The 12852-nt window shown below is 43.6% G+C and overlaps 1 long non-coding RNA gene across 2 annotated transcripts in view; it reads right to left on the reverse strand.

The window, feature by feature from the left end:
* Positions 1 to 418: 418 nt before the first annotated feature.
* LOC130156309 (uncharacterized) overlaps positions 419 to 12852 on the reverse strand; it is a 69001-nt gene continuing 56567 nt past the window's right edge. For both annotated transcript variants that reach the window (XR_008824377.1, XR_008824376.1), the window contains one exon: positions 419 to 2053. This is a non-coding gene — a long non-coding RNA (uncharacterized LOC130156309). The remainder of the gene's footprint in view (positions 2054 to 12852) is intronic.

A 12852-nucleotide genomic window follows, 5' to 3' on the forward strand; every position in this document is an offset into this window, starting at 1 on the left:
CGAAAGGGTGAAAAAGCATTCAAGAAAAGGAAAGCTGAAATCCTTTGCATCCCTGGTGCAAAGCAGGAAGAACTGCCTGCACACCATGGGTGCTTGATGCCATCCCTCTCCTGCTTCCCTATTTTTGGAAGCCTCTGTAGAAGGTCAGTGGGAAACATAACCCCCAGCTCCTAAGGCAAAAGCAGCCTGGATTATCATTCATGTGAAACTAAAGACAGAGTGCTAGTAGACAGCAAATAGTTACTCCTGTTAGTATTTCCTAGATGAACGCAAGCAGCTTAATTTTCAGTTGTTCAAAATTAGTTGCTAAATGAAAAAAAAGTTTAGCTGTAATTTTTCCCCCTGGTCAATCATTCATTATTTTGATCTAATACTTAAAATCTAATCAGTGTTGCTGAGAAAATATTTCAGGAAACTATCTAGACAAATGATTTTAATATAAATATTAAGATAACAGCTATTTGTCAATCTGGTAGCAATAAATTGTTATATCATACAGTCATAATCATATACTTCGTTCCGTTTTAATGTGTGATGCTGCACTTAGGAAGCAAAAAATACCTGCATTGATACATGTTTTATTAGAAATAGCCATTGAAAGAAAAACATACAGCAGATCGCAAAGGTTGTTTGGAAATTCCTCGTTTCCCTGACGGCTGTCTTGTGTTGAGGATTCTTGGCTTTGGACTCTCTGGTCAGACACGGATGCAGTGGGCACAGAACGTTGCTTCCCATACCTGTGAGCTGTGTGCTGTTTTTAGCCTCTAACAAAAAAAAATAATTAAAAAAGGTGGGGATTTGGGATACAGGGGGAGTGTCAGGGTGAGATACACAGAGGATTTGACTCAAGGTTTTGTCCCAGTATGCCTGTGCCCATCCCACTCATTAGCTCGAGCTCCCAATAAGCATGTTTTCACTCTGGAAGGGTTTTGCATGTCACATACAGGGCTGTGGTCCCCAGTGCATCCCTGGTTGGGATCTGTGTCTTTGTTCCTCTTGTGCTGATCAGTGGCTGTGACTCTTGAGGAAATCTCAGTACATGCCTTCTCCAAGGCAAGCTGGATTTGTGTTGTCTCTTAAAAATCTTTTTTTTTAAATGTTAATTAAAATAATAAAATTTTAAAGTATATTTAGAAGCTGAAATTAAAATTCTAGTCCTTCAGAAGGGGAGAAAGCACCAATTTCACCATTCAATGAATGCCGTAAGCTGATTTATGGTTTCTTTTGACATTCAGTTATGCGGCAGAGGCAAAGGAGCAGCTGGTAATGTGACCAGTAGAAGTTAAAATAAAGAGGAGGAAATGCTATGGAACAGCAGCAGAGGGGTATTATTAGCTCCCACGCTCTGCTAGAGAAGATCCATGGGATGAGAGAAGCTCTTGAGGAGGCCAGGGAAATTTCCCCAAGGCTCCCATACCCATCTTCCAGGACCTGTGTTTCCCAGTGGGAGCTGCTCTGGACTAGGCTGCACCATGACAGAGATGAAGGGCGATAGATGCAGAGAACTGCTGGGTGATTGCACAGATGGGTCTAATGCCTGCAGTGTGGTTTTGCTAAAAGGGACTTCTTCAGTGTAATTAAATGTGCTGGATAAGAGAGAAAAATCTTGTGAGTTGAGGCAGCTTCGAGAATTAAAAATCAACTTTTTTCTGTGTTGCATTATCATACTGGGCAGGACCAGGGTGACCCTTCATTTGAAGGCAGGTGGCAAAGTACAGACCTGCTGGGCAGGCATTGATGATTGCGCCTGGACTGCAGTGCTCAGAGGATGCCACGTCAGTAACACGGAAGATCAGGATTCCTGTCCTGTACAGCCCTCTGTCATGGGAAATGTGGGCAGTCCCTCTCCTATCCTTACCAAGATTGCCCTTATAGCCCTGAGTCTTGCTCACACATCTCTCAATAAAAAACTGCTCCAGATGTTGATTGCTCTGACAGTGAACCTTCTCCTCCTCCTATCTGACCGCTCACCTCCTAAGATGAGCCATCAACCCTCGTGAGCTCAGTAGGCTGGCAAGGTGTGAGATTCTGTAATGTGTACCAATTCAAATTTCTGCAAGGAGTGAAAAGGCAAGAAAAATTAACATTAGTGAACTTTAAAAACCCCAAACGAAACAAAACCCCCAGAACCTCCCATCCCACATTTTTTAAAACAGAAAGAAGCTCTTCATATAGGAAACTACAGAAGGAGCATTTGGAAGGGTAAAGAGGGAAGAATTCAAACGCTGGAAAAAGGTACATGTGATATCAAATGAGGCCAGGTCTGGCTCAGGATGGTTTTTGTGACCCTTCCCTGCACATATTCCACATGAAATTCCTCTTTTTTAAATACAGTTGAACCATACCCAATACACTGAAGGAGATATTGTTGACGCTTGCACATTGGCATGAAACCTTCCCTGTGTCGGCTGAGGACTCCTTGTGATACAGTGTAAGACCAGTTCACTATTTTCAGAAGTGCATCCTATTGATGCTGATAGTTATTGCAGGAGCAGCTCAGGCATACAACTGCTTCTCAATCCTTTGCAGCTTTTAATGAGCAATTGAATTGTAAAATCAAACCCTTGCAATTAGTCTTGTGCATCTAACATGGCATTTTATGCTATGGAAAGGTCACCCTCACTTGCATTTCTTTTCTTAAGTTCAGCCAGTTCCTTGTCCCTCACTTGCATTTCTTTTCTTAAGTTCAGCCAGTTCCTTGTATATAACAGCCTCCAAATTCCTTTCTGCTGGCAATGCTTTCCAACTCAATTCATTGAAAGATTTTGTATTTTTGTCTCAAGATAGTGAATGAAAATATTTAAAAGTCTGTCTCATAGCTGGCTTTGACAATTTCTGTTAGTAATTTTTCCCTAACCTGATACTTCACTTCTCAAAAATAGTAATTTCTATTTTGTCTTGGCTCAATTTCTCAGGTAATTTATAGTTCCTCTGCTAATCTTTACACAAAAGAAGATTAATGTTTCTCCTGTGTCACATTGTCAAATGGTTTATTAATGTCCAAACATGAGAGATCTCTTACATCAGCTTTCTTTGATAAAAGTTTTCTAGAAAAAAAAAAGTCATATAACTTGGTACATGCAATACTTAGAAAGTTGGTCTATGTTATACACTTGCTTTCCCCTTTGTCTCGTCAAGCGTCTCTCTCCTTCAAGATTTCTTCAAAAGCATTAAATACTTACATCTAATTGCTTGGAGTCACTTATCTGAGCTCTATTCTTGATTATCAGCACAATATTCTTGCACTGTATTCTTTTTGATCAGCTGGAAGCACCTGTGACTTGGAAAACATCATAAATACTTCATGTAGTTTCTTCTGACTTACTTTCGATTCTGTGTCAACCAACCTGGACAGATTAAATTTCTTGAGTTTTGCTTCCATCTTAGTTGTGATCATCTCATATCTTCATTGCCATTATTTATATCACCCTGATCCACCTTGAAAACTGAGGTCAAGTTCTCATTTAAAGCTGTATCTAGATCTTCCTTGATTTATGTCCTTTCTTTCCTCTCCCTTGCTCTTTTCCTGTTATTTGTAACAACAATCTTGTTGCTTTTTGTTCTGAAATACAACTCTTCAAATTTGCAAAACAAATTTGTTCAAATTGTATTAAAAATAGAATAATCTTTTTTATAGTCGGTCTGGTATTTTTAATGTATCTTAAACTTTTTCCTGAGTCTGTTTTGCGCTTTTTAAAATCAAGTGTGTTGTGTCATCTTATAAAGTGGAGTATATTTTATTTGATTAAGAAATAAAAGAGCTTAAAAGGAAAAACAACAGCTCCCACACTGCAGACTGAAAATGAGTTTGTCCTTAGCAAGTGAGATGGTTTTGGCAGCAATCACACTAAACAGGGATTTTCCAATCTTGGCTGCTAACATGAGATTCCTTGTTTAGGATCACATTGCTTGTAGATTACAGAATTGGCCACAGAATAGACACACTACTCAAATGACAGATTTGTCCAACCTGTGCTATGTTACAGGAAACGGGGCCATGTTTTGTAAACCAGAGCTAATATTTTCCATCTGTAACCAAGCACAAGACTGATGAAGGACATAGAGAATATTCTGTAATGGAGAACGACTGCAAGAAGAAATCTCTAGTCTTTTAAAAAAATAATGGCATTTCATTTTTATTTCTTTCATTTCATTGTATTTCATTACAATCTTTCATTGTAGCGTCCTGAAAATGCTGCTCTTTTCTAGAAAAGTGTACCTTAAACAGCCCAAAGCAGCTATGAGCAGATTCTCCAGTGAGATTTTGTAGCTCTTCTGCACTTTTAAGACAAAACATTTCCATTTAGTAGTTGACTATGTAATATACCTATGAGTATGCACTGTCTAGTCGTTGGGCAAAATCTTGAAGATGGGCCAGTTATGGTGTGCCCCCTGCCCCCCTCCTTCCTACAGGACTGCACAGGCTCTGCCAAATCCGATTTCTTTTCCAGTATACCCAAGCTTATATACGTTATGAGAAAACCAGAATCCTGCTTTACCCTGGCAATCCCCACTGAATGGCCAGTATCTAGCACTTAATCTCCAGATTTGTCACATAAAGAGCTCTTTCTCACATGAAAAAGAGCAATGGTAAATATTTCATGCATGTCCACTTCCACAAATGCCTTAGGACTTGAGGATAGTAAACTTATAGTAGTTATTAATAGATACTTAGCTTATTGTAGTGCTAAAAGGTCGCACTGAAATACTGCTTCCCATTTGGGGAGGAGGGAGATGGACTCTCCTAAACCATTGAAGAGATGGCTCATTGGAGCTACTCCTCTTCTGCAGTCAGTGGACAGACATAACGATGTATGTTTTAGTGAAATAGGTATCTCCAGTGGAGTGGGGAATCCTGCTCCCCCTCAGCTGGCCACTTCTTTTCCCTGATTGTAAAGGAGAACTGTACGTGATCCTCTAAGTTGCTCAGCATCTTGCAGCCTCGCAGTGTTACATGTGAACACCTATCCCAAAGAAAAAGCCCCATGTTACAGATGGGGAGGTGAGCTGTGGGGAGGTAGAGGGACCTGCTCCTCAGTGCTCCCACCCTTCACCTCGCGGTGCCCTGATGCCCTGGGTCCCTGTACAATGTGTTGCAGAGTCCACAAATGGATCAGTGGCAGATGCACTTGTGCCTTTGGATAGCTGTTGGGTTATGGGCCATCTGGTGGGTTTTGTTCCCTCAGAACAAAAAGGTAATGGTGCCTGTTTGAGACATTTTTCTGATTTGTTCTCGCTAGAGGAGAGCTGAGAGCTTGCTTGGGAGATGCTGTTGCATTTTCAAAACTAGTTTAAAGAGAAGGGGAGGCTCTGGCTGGGGTGGTGGCAGGGTAGTGCTCTAGCTGAACTCATCACATGTGGACCAAGTATGTGCGGACAGGAGTTCATGTTTGCAGGACTGGAACCGTGTTTTAGAAGGCATGGCCAGAAGTGCCAGTGTGGAAGTGAGAGCTGTGCAAGATGAAAAAAAGGGCGGGAGGCCCTCAGTGGATGACAGCAGGATGCTCAGTGGATGATAGCAGGATGCAAGAGGGAAGATGCTTCCCACGCTGGGATTTCCAGGGTGCTGAGGCAGTGTACCCAGCAAATGATGCTGGTTTTGTGCAGAACAGACGGCCACAAGTTTCACATTTATGGAAGGGGATTTCTAAAGGGGCAGAATCTGGCTTGACTTATTTCTCTGGATTGTGGTGCTTGCAGCAGTCATGGGGCTGCGTCTTAACCACGGTGTGAAAAATGCTGTACATATAAATTACACAGCCCTCTGTCCAGTTGTATTCAATATCAATGACTGCACAAAGCCCGTGAGTGGCTAGTTCTTTTATTCATAAAGATTGTGTCTCCTGTAAACCACTGCATACACTTCTACCCCAATTTCCATCTGCACAGAGTAGCACATGGCTAATTTAGGACTGTGGTGGAAGTGTACAAGTATCTTAAAGTGCTCCTAGAAAGTAGGCTTTATGTATAAAGATTAGCAAATCACTGGTGGGAAATACAACTCAGTTACATGTTTCATGAGATACAAGGTAGCAGAGGTGACTAGACACTGGATCTGGCTGTAAAATTTCAGTTAGTAATCATGTATTTCTGATATATACAGAGACAACTTATTTAACTTTTCAGTGCTTGTAAAAACATAAAGATACTTTCCAGTAAAGTTTAGTATCAAATGAAATTCTTTTCTCATAATGTGTAACAAACTTTTCAAGGAGGAAACAGCTTGTAGTGATGTTACAGCCCCAGCGTTCTGTAATCTACTGATGCCCTCTCAAGTGAGGGCACTGTTAGTTCAAAGAAGCTGTCATCCTTCCTTAGGTAGTCAGTGTCTATTAAAATTGTGACAGAAAAAATCAGAGACTGTGATTAGGAGGTGGTTCTTGTGGGGGAATGGGTATCTGCTCAAGATGACTGCTGCTCCAGACTGAGGGTCTGGGCTACACTTACTGTAAACTAAGACTTTGAGCAATGGTCTGGGATGTATTGTCATATTTGTAACTACAATTTGAGTGAAGGCTAACAACTCAAATTAGTTTTAAAGAGAGGGTATGAGGTGTCTGTCTAGGGGGTGTGTGTGTGCTTTTCTCTGCATTTTCATCAGGTAAGAGTGAGAAAAGTTTTCCAGTTTGTCTTGAATTTGATTTAGAGTGGGGTTTTGGTTAAGAGCTCTCCTCGGGCCAGAAAGTAGGTCACTTGTGTACTTGGTAACAGTAATTCTTCTAGAGCGAACTGGTATTGTTTTAATGTAATGCCTTCACCTTATGATGCAATAATCATTGATGCTTGGTATTGCTTTTGTTACAGTGAAGTCTAGAGTTGGAGCTTTGCTTAAGTCTGATTTGGGAAACAGAGAAGCCTCGTTATTAACAGTCCACTTTAATCACAGGGAGACGGGACAGCAGAGCTGAGTACAACATCCCACATCTTCAGCCAGGAGGCATTGAAAAAGCACCACTGTGGTGGTTACCGTGTGGGGATGAAATTACATTTGGAATCGGAGAGCTTGTTTGACCTAGATAAGCTATTCCTCCCAAAATGAGAGCCGGTGTTGGAATTGCTAAATGCCACCTTACTCTTTCAGAGCAGGTCCCAGACAATTGGCACGCTCCGTTCACTGGGTCAAGGCTTAGGGTGGTGTTTTTTCTGGCTGGTTCAGATGAAAGCTGGTCCAAATCTGCTGCCTTAGGCCAGTTTTGGCCAGGCACTTTGAGGGCAGACATTAGCTGTCCCATGCACAGCCTGCCCCTCTTGTCCGGTAGGCTGCTGTTCATTTTAGGATTAGTAACAAAGTTGGGAAATAGGGTTGTTTCAGAAAAGTAGAGGTAGCTGAGCCTCCATAACTAGTGGATCTCTTAAATGTTTGCAGCTACAAGTCCAGCTTTAGCAGACACATGCGTTTCTGCTCAGCGTTTGCCAGAAATACCCATGATAACTGTGACTAGGTCTCCTGATTGCGGCTTTATGAGTAGAATCGGAGCGAGCTTTACAGCTGTCAACACACACATTTATTGGGGGGGAACATAGTCCTGCACAGGCAGGATGAGAACCGGCACTTTCAAGAACCTGCTTCTCTTTGGGGCAGCGTTAAGTTTTGGTTTTTCTAAACTGAACTAAACACTTCTGTCGTATTAAGGCAGTGGTTAGTGCTGCGATGGAGACTCCAGCTCAGAAAAGCCAAGGCTGTTCGTTCAGTTCTTCGATCCTTGTACTTAAAGTTGGACGAGGAAGAGAAAAATACTTCATCATGCCCGGTGTTGGTCAGGGATACACTGTCTGGCTAAATAGACCCAGCCTTGTAGCTGCCACTGCCAGGACCCCAGCTGGTCCTGTAACTGGTTTGCTAGTTTTGATTCAAGAAGGAGTTACCAAAGGCTAGATCTAGGGACAGCTAAAGCCCGACATTAGCAGTGGGACTGCAGACTTGCTTCTGCTTTTTGCCCTGCCTTTCAGGTTTAGGCTAGAGGCTGGGTCTGGGTGTGTGGTTGTCTAGTGACTCATCCTAGGGCAGTGCTTGCAGGTGGGATTAACACTGGATTAAGTAAAGATATGGGACCAGAAGGAATTAAAACACCTTATTTGTTCAATTCTTCCCATTGTTTCCCATTTTGGGAATACCCTAACAAGCTGGGACATTCCTTTTGTGGGTGATACGTGAATCTCCAAGCAGAACTCTGACCCTTTACATTTCTTTTCAATGGTAAATTGTTATTTATAGCAAGGAGTTTGACAGAGGCTGTGGAATTATTGGCTGTATGTTTTAGAAAGCATGCCAAACCAGGAACAAAAATAATTTGGATTCAAATTCCTGTAAGACCAAGCTCTGCATTAGCTCTGCTGCTATTCATGGGGTCCATAAAAATTTGCATTAAAGCCTTTTAGATTTGTTCAGTTCTATTATCTTGCAGAACTTGGACCTTTAGCCTAATTAAACCCTGGAAAAATAAGAATTGGGTGTAGCTGGAAATTTGATAGCAGACATGGAAAAGATAGTACGTAAACTGTTAACTTGCTGCCACATAAGGACACAGACAGGAGGCGTATATGGAGTGAAGGGGGACTGTGGCATTATCCTTTGGGAAAAGGTGGTGTGTTTTGCAGAGCATTCTCCGGGCTGAGGAATGACCTAGGACATCCTGGAGACATACCTGGGCACCAAGTCAGAGTCATGCACAAACACATGGTAAGGGACTGACTTGCACTTGGCCTTTACCGTTCACTTTTCCGTTTGTACATCAAGTAGGTCCGTCACCACAAAGGCAAATGAAGAGGCTACCATTCTCCTGTGGAGTGAGAGTGAGCTCCTGGGGTTAGGAAAGTCAGGGAGCAGGCAGTAAGAAAAACTGTAGCTAGATGGGATTGTAAGATGCTGGGAAAACACTAGAGAAGAATAGGGAAAACAGCTGTAATATTTGTAAATATTACCTGCATCAAACTACACCGATCTTGGTGTTGTGAAAAGCTTTAGCAACACTTTGCAAAGAGTTAGGTCTGCAGTGAAATGGGAGCAGATGAAGACAGGAAGTGATTGTGCTAAACACCCAAAAGGCTTTACCCTTCCAAATGTTTGTGGGCCAGCTTGAGTTGTCCCTGTTTTGATCATCTGCTTGCTGCTGAGTATTTTACCTTTCCTCCTTGGACTTTAATGGAGCAGCAGTCTAATAAAGGACTGGATTTCTTTGCTTTCTCTCTTTCTTTGCTTTCTCTGTTCTGCTAATACCCTGTAATACCCTGAGCTGAATGTCCTTGCAAGCAGACCTAAAGCATGTCTCTGAGCTTTTGGGAGACCTAGTAAGGGTCCCTGTAAGATACTCCCAGGGGTCCTGTTAGACTAGAAATGGGAGTTTTGGTGTTGCTAAAAGGTCAGAAAAATCAGTGTTCAGTTCCTTTCCTCATAAACAGAGAGCTTGCTCAGCCCTGCATGCTGTGGTGGACTCTGCTCAGGTCCTTTGTGAGCCTGGGCTTTCCCAGTCTCTCCCCTATTCTCCAACATATTTGCTGTGTGGTTAGCCCAGGGCTGCACGTGTTGAAGCAGAAGGTCCTGGGGGCCATTCCCCCCCCCGTCTCCCTGGGGCATGTGTTGTACACACTTTCCTCACCACAGGAGAAACTCCCAGAGGCTGATATTTGGCATTGCCACATTGCCATGACCCTTCCATGACAAGAAGAAAATTTCAGTCACTTGCCTCATTGGGTTGCAAACCTTTATGAATACCGCAACTAATAGCCCGGGTAAGTGGAAGATTAATTTCTATACCACCTGGCAGCAAGCTGTGGATTAGGCTGCTGTCCCTCGTGTGGGTTTAATGTTGGAGGAATGGGGCACTTGAGTACCCAGACAATCAGCCTCTTGTTTAAACAATGAGCTTCTCGGTCTTGTTAGCCAGTGCTCTTAAATTTTCATTTTATTCTGGTATGCAGGCTTGTGTGATGTGGAGAATTGCTTCAGCGCAGAAAGACTGCAAACCTGTTCAATTGAAGGAAATGCTCAGATCCAGCTGTTGGCATCCCATGAATGCCAGTACTCCTCACAGAGTAAATAAGACTGACACACTCTGCCATTGGAACAGATACGACAATTTGCGCCTTAATTCTCCTGAAAAAAGAGCCTTTGTTGGGGAAGGACGGTTGGGGAAAAGGGGAGGAATGCAAAGCTTGGTGCAGAAAATGCCCAGCAAGACGAAGTCTTCTGCAGATAACAGTGAGGCCCCTATAGCATGAGCCTAGTAACAAGGGGCCATAAGAAGCACGTACAGTAGAAGCTCCTGTTACAGCTATAGAATTGTCTTGTAAATTTTGAATGCTTTCCTCTCATGAAAAACCATATGTTGCACAGTAACTTACCCTATGCTTTTGCTTCCAAGAAACAGGCTAACAAGCATAGCTGTAGTAGGCATGCACTCGCCGTGTGTGCAGGACCATGCTCAGCACAATTTGTGTCTGATTTTTCAGTTGGCTTGGCTTGGGTGACACGTTGCTGCATGCATTTGTGGGTGACAGGATTGTTTGGGCAGTATTGGATGGTCAGCTGGTTATGGCAGAGGTCTCCACGGAGCTTACACACATTTTTTCATACGTCAAAGATCTTTCATACCAAAAAAGATATATCTATACATGTCAATATATGTTTTATAAAGTATATATGATACCATTTTCGTATTTATAGCTGTAGCAGTTTCAGTAGGTGCTGAATATGCTTCAGCTACAAGGCACAACAGTCGACCTAATACCTGAGACTGGGTCAGGGGAAGGAACACGTTGGGATGGGATAAACCACAAGAAGAAATGATTGACCCAGGCTTCAGCTGAGTGGCAAGAGCCATGTCCCCAGAGGTGGTAGAGCCTTGCCCCAGAGTAGGGGCTGGAAACCTCTAGTCTGCCAGTGGGAACTGTTGTGTCTCTGGAATGGAGCTCTCCCCACTCCTGCTGTCTCTTCCCCCTCAGCCTCATTTTGTTCCCCATTTAAAAATCAAATGCCTGACTTTGACTTTCTTGCCAGGTTGAGAAAGGGTCATGTGCTTTATATGGGTGCAGAAGAGGCATCAGCCACTGGGCCAAAGCTTTGCAGCTTTTCTAATGCCTGATGCTTGTTTCAGGCAGCAGCTGAGCCCACAGCCTCTAGCCCAGGAGTTGTGCTGAAGAAATCCTCTCTGCACATGCCCAGCCACCCAAATCAACCTTTTCTGGTGGATGGTGAAACACTGGAAGACCTTTGAAGGAAATAGTTACCACATGGTAAATAAGCGAGGTATGAATTGCACTCCTTGTCCCTCCTTCATTTATTTATTATTGTGTATTTTAAATACACATTACCAGTAAGAAAGTGAAAGAGCTGCTTTGTAAATTAAAACAAATACTTCTAACATTCAGCATGGTATGATGTATATATGCTTTTCTTTCAGCTAAGTTAAAACAGCAAAAACAGAGAAGAGCTGTGGTCCAGTTGATGAGGTGGTATAAAGCAGAACTGGGACACTAAGGTGAGTGGGCTGAAAACAAGCACTTAATGCCTTCCCACAATCTTCCTCTGTGTTTGCATCAACTTACTGCATGAGAACACTTATTAAGTTAAGTTAAAAGTTAAAAGCATCCACACAGCTCTGGAGCCAAAGCCCCATTGAGTTTTTGGTTCCTTAACTAGCACAGATGCTTTAAAGCCTTCTGCCCCAGCAGGCAAGCAGCCTGACAATACCCTTAGACAAAAAGGAGATTGTTGCAGTGAGGAATGTCTCCAACCATTAACCTTGCTTTGGATTTAGGTTTTTAAGATGTGCTGCCATGAGGATGAAAAGCAGAATGCCCCAGGGGCTACAGTTCTGTCCCACCACACTTAAGACATGTTCCTGCACCCTCAGCATCTCTCCTGCTGCGATGGCGGTGCTGCATAGGAGCAGTCTGCCTTGCCTGCACCTTCAGGACCGTGGCCGACAGGTCAGGTGGGCCTTGCTGTAGCAGAATCCTGCTGCTGTGTGCCAGGGAGCGTTACCCCTCCACCTCCCTCAGCAGGGCTTCAGTTCATGCAGGGCAGTGCTGCGCAGTGACAGGGAGCGGGACACACACAAGTCTTCCAGCCTTGAAAAAAACCACTAGTGGAGCTGCAGGCAGACTCCTGTTGCACAGCAGCCAGACTGGCTGGCACCCCAGCAGGGCACTCCATCCCCAGACAGCTGCAGCCAGCCATGACAGCACCTGTGCTGGCAGGAGGGAGGGGTATGCGATCTGTCAGAGCAAGCTGGAGGGCAGCTGGGGGGAACCGTAGTGGCACCCATGCACTTCATGCACTGCACAAACTGCTCATGCTGTAGAAGTGAGACACCAACCACTTGTGCAGGCCACACGTGAGGCACAGAACACACAACACTCACACTGGAGCCAAAACCCACTAGTGCACAGCACTTGTGCACCGCACACAGGGAAAACAGAATAGGTGTATGTATGCTGCACACTGGTGACACACAGTGGAAACAGGACCTGTCTGCATCATGCAATGCACAGGTGAATGACAAAGAAGGGGGTTGTGCACTGTGTGCCACACGCTACACACACATGCACCCTGATGCTTGTGGGTACATGACATTCATGTGCCATAATACACAAAACACTTGCACTACACACTGAGGCTCCACAACATTTGCTGCACACAGGCATGAATCATCCCACATGTTATGCCCCACACAACAGCACATGTGCTACACAAACACACCACAGACATAACATAGCACAGATGCATGTTGTATACACAGGACACTCCACACACATGTGAAACATACATACAAGCTGCTTATGACAAACCATACCTCACAATACCAGTCCCCTAAACACACACAGCCACATACCACACAATATATGGCCATT

Source organism: Falco biarmicus, chromosome 10, assembly GCF_023638135.1.
Source record: "Falco biarmicus isolate bFalBia1 chromosome 10, bFalBia1.pri, whole genome shotgun sequence".
In the NCBI taxonomy this organism is placed as follows: domain Eukaryota; kingdom Metazoa; phylum Chordata; class Aves; order Falconiformes; family Falconidae; genus Falco; species Falco biarmicus.